General features: G+C 32.4%; 1 protein-coding gene across 4 annotated transcripts in view; it reads left to right on the top strand.

The window, feature by feature from the left end:
* LOC110994641 (RNA-binding protein Musashi homolog Rbp6) overlaps positions 1-13,642 on the top strand; it is a 437,627-nt gene that overhangs the window by 9,291 nt on the left and 414,694 nt on the right. The window lies entirely within an intron of this gene.

The following is a 13,642-nucleotide window of genomic DNA, read 5'->3' as shown; positions in this document are numbered from 1 at the left end:
CACTTTTAAATGTTAAATTGTATTTTAAATAATAATTATACGTTAAGACTATATACTTACTTCTGAAAAAAACTATACTATAGATGTTCCTCAAATATTTACAAATATCCGTACAATAGAATATTATACATTAAAACAATAAAACAGTGTGATAGATAAAATAATTACTGTTCTTAGTACTATAAAACAAAAATAAACATTAGATCTGCAACCAATTGATTTTGTCAAGGCTCTATGATTGTCCTAATTGTTTCTAATATATCTAGACATGGACTAAACGAAGGCATTACACATTAATACAAGACTAAATGTGGATGTATGTGGAAGAGGATCGCAAAAGCATGTAAGCCTCTTCTGGTCCGTTTGCCTCTACTACATAAAAAATACAAATAAATAATATTATTAAATGAAAAACTTCCAAATATTCCTTTAAGCAATCGGATTTCATTTCCATCGGCTATTTTGAAGAAAAATAATACAATCTCTTTATCTAACGCTAATATTTTTATAAACACATCTGGTCGCCCCTTCCCATTTTTATTTATGAGTCGCGATCTTGTCCATCAATCTATGACCTTGACTGCGAAGTCTGATATTTGCTGAGGAAAATAAATTATACTGATATATTTTGTAATATGGCAATTCGACTTTTCGTATTTTTCATTTGTAGGAAATCAGCGTGCCTATCAACCTGAAACAATGTTCTAGAAACACAGTACGCTAAGAAATATATATAGTTTTAATCTCCACGTGTTCAGTGTTGGGTTCTACGCAAAAAAAACATAGGAGACCAATTGCCAAAATATGACACCTTAATCTCTATTCCACACTATGGTAACTTCAAACATTGTAAAGTCAATAAATGTCTATTGTAAAATATGATGCAATATATTATTTCCGTGATAAAGCGAATAAAAATCCATTTAAAAGGATATCAATGATCTTCACGTGCATTGTATTATCTCGTCAGTGCAATTACGAACTATGAATGTAATTGGTTGCAATGGGTGCGCAGCCTCGTTCTCAACGTATTATATACGTATATAAACAACTAATTTCTCATTCCGTAGACTTATGAGTATATTACACTAAACCTTGTAAAACTGTACTCTTATAACGCGTTTTATCAGTCCGTCGTATAACACGGACTCATATAACGCGAGGATTGCACAATATTTATTTCTGTACATTTATAATGATTTGTTCTCACATACTTTTTAATATTAGATTTATCGTAAATTCCTTTAACGAGAATACTTAAACATGAATCATTTGTGCCTTTAATAAGAGGTCATGCGCGTTATGCGAGAAAACACCTACAATGGGTTTTATATAACACGAAAGTAATCTACAGTGTTATAGGAGGGATTATTGTACTATACTTATATAAGACTGAAATATATAGACAAATAACTTGACATGAGGGACATTCATAGCGCTAAATCAGCTGCATACAGACATATACACACACAACATACAGACATATCATCACTTTCACACGATTACACAACATACTCGAATTAAATCGTAGTTAAATGCATTAAATATTTTTTTCATTTCGTAAATGTTTGAACCTTTTTGTAAATTATGTATTCCATCTTTAGCTATATTAGTAAGCTTTTTTGCTATATATAATCCGTAGTATTACGAAATAAATAAATATAGACGTAAGTTGTAACAATTTAATGCGGTCAAAAAGTATGGAATAATATTTTTTATTCGTTCAAATCACGTGATATTATCCACATGCTAGTTACGAAATCGAACTTAATTCATAAAAAAACTAACCCGTAAGCGTTATTTTATGACCACGTTGGTTTTCTCAGCTGTCCCGGGAAGCCTAAGCAACCTCCTACTCCACATACGGGAGTTGTGTTTAGCGCTGAGTCAGTTTGTATCTAAGAAGAAACTAAAAAAGAGAGAATGTACAAATTATATACCTATTTAGAAAAGATCTTTAATTACTTGTATTTATTTTATTATTAAAAAAGAAAAGAGAAATGAGGCACGATTTTTTGTTCTTGTTCATATATTCGCTAACCATAATATCAATTTTTTCACATCTTTCGAACTAGAATAATTATATGTTAGTTATTTCGACTATGAATTTGTGTGTTGTTCTCACGAGAATGTAAGTGCGTGCTCCTATTTCACTATGCCTCTTGATAGAGGACAAATCTTTGTTTTTAATTTATTTTTATACTATTACTTAAGATGCCATGTGGAACATGGTGTAATGGTTGCAGCTAACAAACGTTGTGTAAAACAAAAAAGTTGGCTATTTAAAAGGATGGCGGAGTTTATTGTCAGTTCTTCTCTTCCGTTATACGCCTTTGAGAACTGGCAGTAAATGTAAAATTAGAAGCATTTAATGTTTATTTCTTTTTTGACGTTCATAAGTGTTGCATATATAAGTAAATTATTTTTGACTTTGACACTGTTAAATTGTCTATCGAATTAATGTCATGCAGCGTCAAAATCGTAACGACGTGTCCCAAATCAGACCTGGAGTTGAAATCACTGAATTTGAAAACAGAAAGTTTTGGATTGCCGCCAAAAGTGTTCATATTTAATACGCAATATAATTTGAAATAAAACTATTAACGAAGACTTTCATTAAAGATATTATGACCGCTAATTGGCGTATTTAGATGCTTAACTAGGTCTTGTTAACATGAAATTTAGTTTTAAAAGGATTTCAATACACTTTTGAAAAAGATCTTATGAATTCACGTTTTCAATGTTTAAATAATGACAGTTTCTCTTTTGGACCAAGGTCTGAACGGGATAGATCAAACTCAAAATAACGTTATTCATATAGGTAACCAAGTACATTTATAAACGTCAACAGAAAATATGTTAAAGTAATTCTAAATTTACATTTACTGCCTGTTTGCAAGTCAAGGGCGTAGAGTGGACAAGAAGATCAGGAAACATTTTTTAATCACCAAGTTTTGAGTCATACAAATTGTTTGAGCTGGAGCAAATCAATCCCAAAGATAAGGATCTAAGAATTAATTTACGTTTAACGTAAGTTTTAAATTTATTCAGTGATTATTTCGCTTGGGAGTTTGTTATAAAAACTGATACAATTTCCATATAAGGAGTTTATCATCTATCGTTGGTCGTGCGCTTAGATTATTTATATACTTAAACTGTTATTTGATTATAATTTAATACAGCTTTAATATAAAACAAAAGACTAAAGGTGCGATTAATTTAAAACGATAGATCAAACGAGTCAATGTTCTAATGTGTTATTTGACGCATAAGAAAAAAAATAACGTGGCAAATGTAGTTCTTAAATCAATATCACTAAATATATTACTATATTTTGTCTAAATGGATCTTTAGTATGTATATTATAACATATGTTGCGCGTAATTAAATGATATAGCTCGTTTGTTACGAAGATGGCCGACCTTTGTTTAGCGCGCACGCATAGTTCTACGATAGCCCGTTGCATCCACTTATGATACTAGACATACGAAGATAGTGAACTTTGTTCTATAATCTATGATTCGGGTCACAGCATATCAGTAGAGTAAACATTCATTCAGTTAATATTTTGAGGGCATTCTCGCAATAAAGGCATAATTGCAGTCAAATTTTCGCAGCCGAAAATTCGGTAATAAAAATTATTTCTGTCGTTTTTTGGCACGTTCATATGAAATCGTACGTGCAGGAGTGAGATTTAAAAAGCCTGAATCTATTTACTCCGTATTGACATTTATGTTCTACGAAGTGCTTCGTGCCAATATATTTCTCATTATATAAATAAAATTAAAAAGTTTCTTGCTTAAATCTTTTAAACTAATATATTATATTAACTAGCTGACCTAGCAAACGTCGTTTTGCCATGTATATCATTTATAATAAAAAATAGGGCTTGATCGTAGAGGGGTGAAAATTAGGGGTGATATGTATTTAGTAATGCTGTATCATATTTTTTTTATCTAAAATTTAAAAAAATAAAGGGGTGGATTACCCTTAAAATTTAGGGGGATGAAAAATAGATGTTGTCCGATTCTCAGACCTACCCAATATGCACACAAAATTTCATGAGAATCGGGAAAGCCGTTTCGGAGGAGTTTAAACATAAACACCGCGATACGAGAATTTTATATATAAGATGTGTTTGGACACAAAGAAAGGATGGTTTATATTAATAACTCCCGCAAATCGTTTCGCTTTAATATGATTACTTAGTCTACCTTTTTAGTAGATACATACCAACGTATGGAACTTTGTGATACCCCATAGAATCCGTTCGTTTTTTCATAAATAAAACCACCACCAACCAAAACCAAAATTTACTCATTTATATTTTTCTGTCTTTAAAAACCTGGCTTAAGAATTAATTTCTTAAAAATAAAAAATAGGTCTTCGAGTTTTGCACTTGCAATATTTTTTGTGATTTATTTTTATATACATAGTTCCTATCAATGTAACCCGACCTCTGACAACTTAGATCTTTAAAGAGATTTTTATATGTAATATATACAATAGCGATTGTTTATTTAAGACTAGAATTATAGTGAGATTAAAATTTCCAGATAAAACATATGATTTTAATAACATCGAATTGTCTACTTTGTGTAAATGTTATTAGTGTAAATTTCGTAAAAGTGATTTTGAAATGAGTTCAGTATCTCAAGGCGTGACCTAAAATTATATTTTTTCTATTATTAAAGTGTCAAAGAGACCAACAAAAATAACTACGACAGTTTTAGTTACGAAAGTGTTAAATCATTAGTCCACAGACTAAACGGTATGTTTACATTGAACATTTTGAAATCACAAATCATAGTGATGATGACCTTATGAAATCGTCATGATGACTTACAAATATAAAATTCTAAACGACTTATTCGATAAAAACTTACTTAAATATACTAATAAAGAACAAATAAATAATCGGTGACACAAACGATATAAATGTTTCTTATTTATGACTATTTCCGTAAATTAGTACTAAAATCTATGTATTTACTAAAAAGGGCTTTATTAATGAATTCATACAACAATTTATTTGTTAATATTATTTAATACGTGTATTAGTTGTGGTAATATAAGTTAGTTTTTTTAGCGTTCAAGTATTTTCCATTTATTTTTCTCTTATTGTTCAAATGTAATTGTTTTATTTATTTATACATTCTAAAACAAAGTTTATGCTTAAAAATACAAGAAACTATGACATCACAAATTTAACACACATACACATCAATACGCACAAAAAAATGATGTTACCTTGAAACTGCATAATTTTGTATTATGTAACGTAGGGTGAATACAATCCATATTCGCCATTAATGACGTGTAGGAAAAAATAAAATGCAGAAAGGAGTGCAGTCTAAAACGCAGGAAGGTTTCACGACCTTGACCTGATATTAAATGTTTTAATGATCCAATACAGTGAATAAATTAAACGAGTGTGTACCGACAGCATATCTATACTAATATTATAAAGAGGAAAGGTTTGATTTTTTGTTTGTTTGTTTGTTAGTATGAATTGAATAGGCTCCGAAACTACTTGGCAGATTTGAAAAATTCTTTCACTGTTGGAAAGCTACATCATTCCTGAGTGACATAGGCTATATTTCATTTTCAAAAAAAATAGGCATCCTTACTAAAATTACGATAACATTAACATTTGTTTATTATTTGATACAATTCTAACAGATGGCGCTGAGTTAAAGGTAGTTTAGTTTAGGTCCGTGTCGTGGTACCAACGTTTCACATAAGTTCTCCTACGGTTTCCCTTGATTAATTTACTACTATGTAATATAACAAAAACCTTAGCCACAGCAACGCTTGGCCGAGTCTGCTAGTATGCTATAAACGAGGTACTTCTTTGCCAATATAACATAGTAAATGCTTGATATATTCGGGAGTAAATCAATAAAAAAAATACGTGCCTATCTGATACCTAATCAGGGTTAAGTAAATATTACTAATAAAATAGTTTTCTTTTTATTCTACAATATATTGTAGATAAGATAGCATGTAACATATACTGTAGAAACATATACGATGAGTACTCAATAAATATATAAATAAATTAATATAAATCGTTTGCCCCCTGTTCTATATAAAAAAATAAAATAAAAATAAAATAAAACTGATCTGCAGTTTAGCTTCAGCGGTCATCTCATTCCTAAGTTTCGTACCCTGGCTGTGTACGAAACCTATAGACTTTTCTGTCTAAGTGCGCATTTAACACTGACTGTACCACCGTACAAGCCAGTGTTAAATGAGAAAAACATCGTAAGGAAACAAACTTGCACTGAAAAGTGTTGTGTCGGGCACAGAACTACTACTATTAAAGAAACAAATGATCAAGAAACAATAGGGTATAATTTTTTTGTATCGCAAAGGATTCTAAATATAACATAATCTATCTTTGTCTTAATTTACCTAATAAATAGAGATGGGTGATTAATCTCTTTGCAGCTTGTACAAATGATTTCCGCGGCAATTAGTCGTAATGTGGACAACAATTGTTGACGTATCCTGCGCAATGCACATGTTCAAAGTCGATATATCAAATGCATAAAACATAAATTGCGGACCACATGTAATAACGCTAAACAATATCCTATTTCTATTTCTAACGTGCCAATAAAATGTAACAATGCGTGTAAGTCGTTGTCCGTAGGTTTAAATTTATAATAAACATGGTGTAGTGTTTAGTGTTCATTTAATAAACTCGGTTAAACGTTTACATTAAATACAATAAATGTATTAGGTTATGTATTGGAATGGAATGGAAAACTGACACCCTGTAGACGAAACGACTAAAGAGTTTTCGTTTAATATAGCCTCTTTTTTTAGCATTTTATAACGAAATCTTTTGGAACGTGATGAATGGTTGAGAAAAGTCTAATCATTGGGTTGTTCTATTTATTGTAAACGAATTCATAATTTCTTAGATAGCTTTATATTTAAAATTAGAGTTTAGTCCCTCAAAGGCCGGCAACGCATACAACATACGCTGCGGTTTAATTTAAAGTTATAAAATTTCTAATATTATTTCCGGACATTGGTTAAGTTATATTTTTTAACTCTAGTATTTTCCTCCAGGCCGTTTCAGTCACGACGCCTTATCTAGATTGCTCAGACATGCAGTAAAAATTGCGCATGCACACACTTGGGGATGGGACAGAGGTAAACTATTGCATTATCATAATTCAGGGTCTGCGCTGTCCGAGTTTGTTACTCCTACGAGTTCCACTTGCAATTCTGATCTTCAATATTGAGTTTTTCACCATTCCCAAGGTTGCTGACAGCTCATCAGAGAACCAGCATATATCGCATATATTATATTCTCTTACAAATCTTGTGGGGAATATGCATGAAGCTCCTAATGAAATAATATTCCTCATACAAATTAACTCAGTCCTAGGCTTACAGAGGTGTAGGCTTAGATAAATACGCCTTGCGCGTGCGCAATCGATACTTTTATATTCTCTTACGTGGTTCAAACAGACCTCATTTAATTGTGTGGGGAATATGTATGTCGCAGAAGTTCCCAATGAATGGGTCAGTAATCAGCATTTGAAGCCATTATCTCAATTTGCAATGAGTGGCCTCCGCCACCGGACACCGCACCCGCACGCGTCGCTATATTGTCATTTGTTTACACAATTGCCATTATTATATGCATTAAATCACAAATCGTACCTGTTTCACACGAACCTTTGGACAGCGGCAATTCTGACTGAATACTAACCGTCAAAAGGGTATCGGTTTGGTTATCTTAGGCGGACAAAGATAACTGGAGTTCTTGACATTTAATTAGAGCTTCTTAATAGATAAACGCAAATTTATTTCATTGGTGTGTAGTCAGGAATAATGCATTCTAATAGTGAGTTTTTGAGTGTATTTAGTATCTAATTAGTGTTAAATGAGCATGCGAGGTGAATGCCATAAAAGTGGATGAAGCGAGAGAGGTATGTCAGGACCGTGGCAAGAGGAGATCCATGGTCGTAATGGTAATAGACCTTTGGGTAAAAGGCCTGATGATATTCGTTTTTTAGAAACGTCTATTAGTTACTCTTATTTTACTCTCAACATCAGCAATGATTTTAACATTAATATAAAAATGTATTTCTCCAGTATCAGATAACTTTTTAATTTATTAATTTATATGCCTTCCATCCCGTTGTATAAAATAAGGTCCTAATGTCCAATCTGTTTTATTGATAGGCAAGTAATTTATATATTTTCTGACACGCCCAAAACTTGTTCATAGATATCAATTTAATTACACCTTTTAACTAAAGGTACACTCTTTTCATCACAAAGTTTACAATTTATATGTTTATATAAACATAGAATTGCCGGTTTTGGTGATCAGCTTGCCTTGTGGTCTCTTCCAGCTGCTCAAATTCTCTCTAATGTTAGCTCTTCTCCGAGTTGTGCCGCCTATTCTCTTTATATCGTCTGCCCATCTCTTGCTCTATTGTTTCTCTTTTTCCATTTCGTGGTTAATCTGTTATAATTTTTATCCATTTTAACCTGCTATCTCTCGACATGTTGTTCTAGTGCCATTTCAACGTCTTCTTTTCTTTAAAATGCCCTCTTATTTTGGTCGTTCTATTTTATCTCTTCTGCTCTGCGTTGTCTCAAAGTTACTCCCCTGGACCATTCTATCTATTCCTCTTTGGCATATACTCAACTTTAAAACGTGTTTCTGAGATAAGTGGGAAATCTTTTTCTTATCTACTACAAGTAACTTTCCAATGGTAGCTAAGAATTGTTTTTAATTATTTAGTATTAAAAATCTAATAATATACAATTTTTATATATAAAGCAAAAATAATTCGTACTCTTCTTGCATTGTTTCTTATAAATATTTCGCATTGATATTTCAAAGTCGACAATACAGTAGCGGGGTAAACCTTTGTTATTGCACAATAAATCTCATTGTTTAGAAAACTGATTCATTGTTAGCTCACAAGTATAAATCTGAATAGAAAATTAATTTCAGTGATAATACTATTGCAAGAGTCACATTTACAAATACAAGTTTTCTATACAAAAACAAAAAACGTCAAAACGTTTTTAGTGGGTTCTGCGACTCTTATCCGTTTGCTCATAGGTTCGATTCCCAGCTGTGCACCAATGAACTTTTGTATTTGCATTTAACGTTTGCTGTAAAGGAAAACATCGTAAGGAAATCGGCTTGCCTTAGACCCAAACAGTCGACGGCGGGCGGCGGCGAAACACAGGAAGATGATGACCTACCGTTTAGATTGACAAATGATCATCAAACAGATCTACACTGATTTTTATTTATTATTTTACTATAATAATAAATCTTAAATGATCTAAAATGAAAAATTTGTGTAAGTGTACCGTCTAATTAAAAATATTGAGAGATTAATTAAGTATGTGTGCGTATTTGAGTGTGACTGAGTTGTTATAAGCGTGCGCTTTCTTTGATTTGGATTTTACAGTAAACGTCAATCTGTTATATATTTCTCAGTTTAATATTAAATTATTTCTAATAAAATGAAGCAGGGATACATTTCCTTCCTTCATAGACTTAAATGATATAATTGTCTGAAAATATATTTCATCTCAACATATAAGTATAATAGGATTTAAATAAAATAAATAAAGCCTATTTGAACGCGAATTAACAGTGCGTTACATTATCTCCTGCATTGCGTTGTAAGTAATACCTAGATTGTGCAAGAATGCGCAAATAAATACGATATCATTGTAATTATTTGCTTATTAAATTTTAGTATACGCCACCGTGATTATAATTTGTTTATGTACTCTACTAATTATTTGGCTCAGACATTGCTACAGTTTTGACCAACTATTTGTATTGTATGGCCACGTGACTTTTAATGTCTTTCTATCAGAAGTTGTCTGAATCCCCAGTACTCTTAGACTAAGAATAGGTAAAATCCCTTATAAAATATTATTTTTGGCTAAAACTTAAAGTAAAATACAAGTCAGTGGAGGTACGAACATTTTATATATGGGTCTCAGATTTCTGTATCCATTTCGTCACCATTTGTTGATCTAATAGGGAAGTAGGTTATCAGCCTCCTGTGTCTGACACACGACGTCAACTTTTTGGGTCTAAGGCCGGTTTCATCACGATGTTTTCCTTTACCGTTTGAGCGAATGTTAGATGCGCACTTAGAAACTCCATTGGTGCATAGCTGGGGATCAAACCTAAGCCATGGGAGTAACAAGCTAAAGCAATCAAGAAACCACTGCTCTCAAGCTAAAAGTAAATAAGTCTACATCGTGTAGTATACCTCGTTGAAAATTACTACTTAACCTATATACCCAGATTACCTAAAGCTGAGATCAAATAATTATTTATATAACACAGTCTCAATAATATATGTGTTCCCCATATCTCAATGTCGCAAAACTCAATAAAATATTAAATTTACGCCTCACGACCTGCACAGAACCAAATCAATACAAAGAATCCGTTATTTATAAAAAACATTAGCTAAGTATGAAATCCTAGACCGAACGAATGCTTGAGAGAGAATTTTTTTTAAAGTGATATAAAAATGTTAATTTATTTAAAGTGAAAATAATTGTTTACATATTTTCAGAATGAATTCTAGAACTTCAAACTCAGGTCCTTTCTATGATAATATAGTAGTTCCTAATAATTATATGTTATTTGTAGGCATCATATAACATTAATCAAAATCTCTTCCAGGTTCTCATCTAAGCATCTATTTAATAAAGCAGGGATGTTATGGATATAAAAAATAGATTAAGAAATTGTCAAAATCAAATAAAAATAGGTAAGGATGATTTTAATATCTCTCGTATTATCAAATTACCCTAAAAACACGAAACATCTCCGTAACAGCCCTGCTTTGTATGTGAACAGTTTAAAATTACGTATTAATTAAGTAATAATTGCTGTAATATGTTATAGATACGTACTCATAGATAAGTCGTGGACATAGTGTTTAATGTAGGTGCCGAATAGCGGTATAGTGTTGTAATTACCTAGCATAAATGCTCCCTAAGATTAACAGTAACGAACCACGTAGACCCTCTATGCAGACCCTGTATAACAGTGTGCATGATATATCTAAGTTACACGTAAGCAAATCCACAAATAACCTATATTATAAGAGACATCACCTATATAGGAATACCTTACACGTTAGATTCACGGAGAAAAATATTTTTCCCAGGGTTACGCGTGCGGTAGTTGTGGTGGAGCACCTTAGTTGCCATCCTACAGTTTGGTAAGTGGGGCACTCCATTTGCCTGCTCGTCGTGATTCCGGAGAGAAATATTTTGTCGATTGTACCGCTCGTGGCCTGTTAACACAGCTTATTGACACGAACATTATGAGTGCGGAACATCATGCTAAATAGATCTTTCCCGGGAGTCACCGGTATCTCGCACATGTAGAGTAGCAGCTTGATCCACTAAGCTTACTAGAGTAGCGTTTAATGTCGACACGCAATGCATGGTTAAAAGCACGTTTAGTTTTTACATTATTGCACATATTTTTTATATCACATTTTTTTGCCTGACTACATTTTGTATTAATTAGAAAATTTCGGATGCAATCTTCAAGACGCTGGGTTTTAGCCAGTCAACCTGACTGGAACGTACCTCATCCGTGTAATGGAGGTCGACGTCGCTTCCTTATTTTATGCATATATTAAATGGGTACATTCGAGATTTTCATCTACTTTGAAACTGGAGCATATTGAAGGGATCTTCACTGGAACTACTAAAAAGGATAACAGGATAGCAACGGAAATAGTGTTAAAGGAAAGGCGACACAAAAATATGAGATAGGTAATATAGGTTTCATAATAAAAAGTACGTTGTAACGGTCGCTTCAGTCAAAGGATGTTGTATGATTAAATTTCACGCTTATGAAATGATCGGTTCTAATACATCCGTTCATACGGGGTTAATACCATAAAAGGCACACATACACACTACAACTCTTAGTTTTTCCTCTGCTTTCTCTATTTGTTTCCATTATCATTTCTTATTTCCATTGTATATTGTCTAACCAATTAATATCTCTCGTCTAGCAGCAGCTCATAGTTTAACGCAGCAAGAAAACGTCTGGACTATCGGCTTCCACCGGTTTTTTGTCCAGCGCTTCTCCTATGATAGTGTAGTTTTGAGGACGTCTTTCACTTCGATGATCTTTTGTCTTCTGTGTTACCAACGATCGGCTTTTCCAAGTTCTAATCACCTCCGCCCATTGTATAACTGAAGTTAGACACAATTCGCTGTCGGCATGTGGTACACAGGTCGGGTGGTGGAGTTGGGTCATAATATATGTAGTAGTGCAGATAGGGAATTCTAGATTTCATATACCATGTATTAAATACAAAAATAAACAAAAATTGTTTTAAACGTTTTGCCTGTATGGCAATCACGTAACTTTCCACTAGTTTTTTAATTAGTTTTACCCACGAAAAAGCCAAAAACATAAGTAAAACAGTCTTGCGACAATTCACTTTTATCTTTAGAAGTATATGTAGTTTGTATTTATTATTTTTCAGCTACTCACTCAGAGTACGACCCCCTTTAAAAAATCTCGAACCCCGCGTTTCAGAAACGATGCACTAGGCTTTAGTCAGCCTACATATACACAATATATATTTAGAATACTCGTAGGAAACTCATCCGAAACGGCTTATCCGATTTTCCAATACCGTTTGTGTATTTCTGAGTTGTATCATAAACTTTTCTACCCCTAAGTGATAAGGCTCCAATTTAATAATAACTTAATTTTTATATATATTATAACCTCTAAATTTCCTACCAAACCCTACTAAGTATAGAAAAACATGTCAGCTAGTTATTTAACAAAAAAATAGAACATCAAGCCCAAAGTTCTTTGTATAAAAATGTAATAACAGGAAACAAAGTGCTGTACAAACTTGTCTTCGTAGTTGAGATCGAGGATGGAGCATTTTGTTAAACATAATCGGATTAAGGCGGAAGTCTGATGTTACGTTGTCCGCATACAAATTTAAGGCGAAATTTTCTACATACTTTAAAAATACATATAATAACAGGTTATTAGGGCGGCCTAGTATGGATAAATAAAATAAATACCTGCTGAGGGTAAAGTACAAGAAATGCATAAATGATTACAAAAGTTAACTAAAATTTTAAAAAAAAAGCTGAATTAGCTAAGAAATCGCTAAATAAATGAAAAAAAGCTAAATAAAGAAGAATATTCTTAAATTAATTTAGACTGATATCAGGAACTCAAAAGCATTCCAAACTTTACACAGTAAAGGAGTGATAAAATTCAGTTTTATGCGTAGGATCTTTTTACAAAAAAAAAAACTTTATTTACAACCAGTGCTCTTACTCTGTAACTTCCAAGATTGATACCCATTTCAACATTTTTGTATGTAAGCTTCATGTAGTTTTTTCAATATCCGTAGCGCATTTTAGATTTTACGGTATTAAACTCATTTATGTGATTAGCCCTGATTCCATATGGCGTAAAGAGGGCGAGAATATCTGTCAAACAACACTTGAATCGTAATCCTAATAAAAACAATAGACAAGGTGCAATGGCCTTATCACTCGTAAGCGATCTCTTCCAGGTATAGTTAAAGAAAACTTATTATTACAAAGAAGCACAGTA

The sequence above is a fragment of the Pieris rapae genome, chromosome 7 (assembly GCF_905147795.1).
Source record: "Pieris rapae chromosome 7, ilPieRapa1.1, whole genome shotgun sequence".
Taxonomy (NCBI): Eukaryota; Metazoa; Arthropoda; class Insecta; order Lepidoptera; family Pieridae; genus Pieris; species Pieris rapae.
This window is presented reverse-complemented; position numbering and strand designations above follow the sequence as displayed.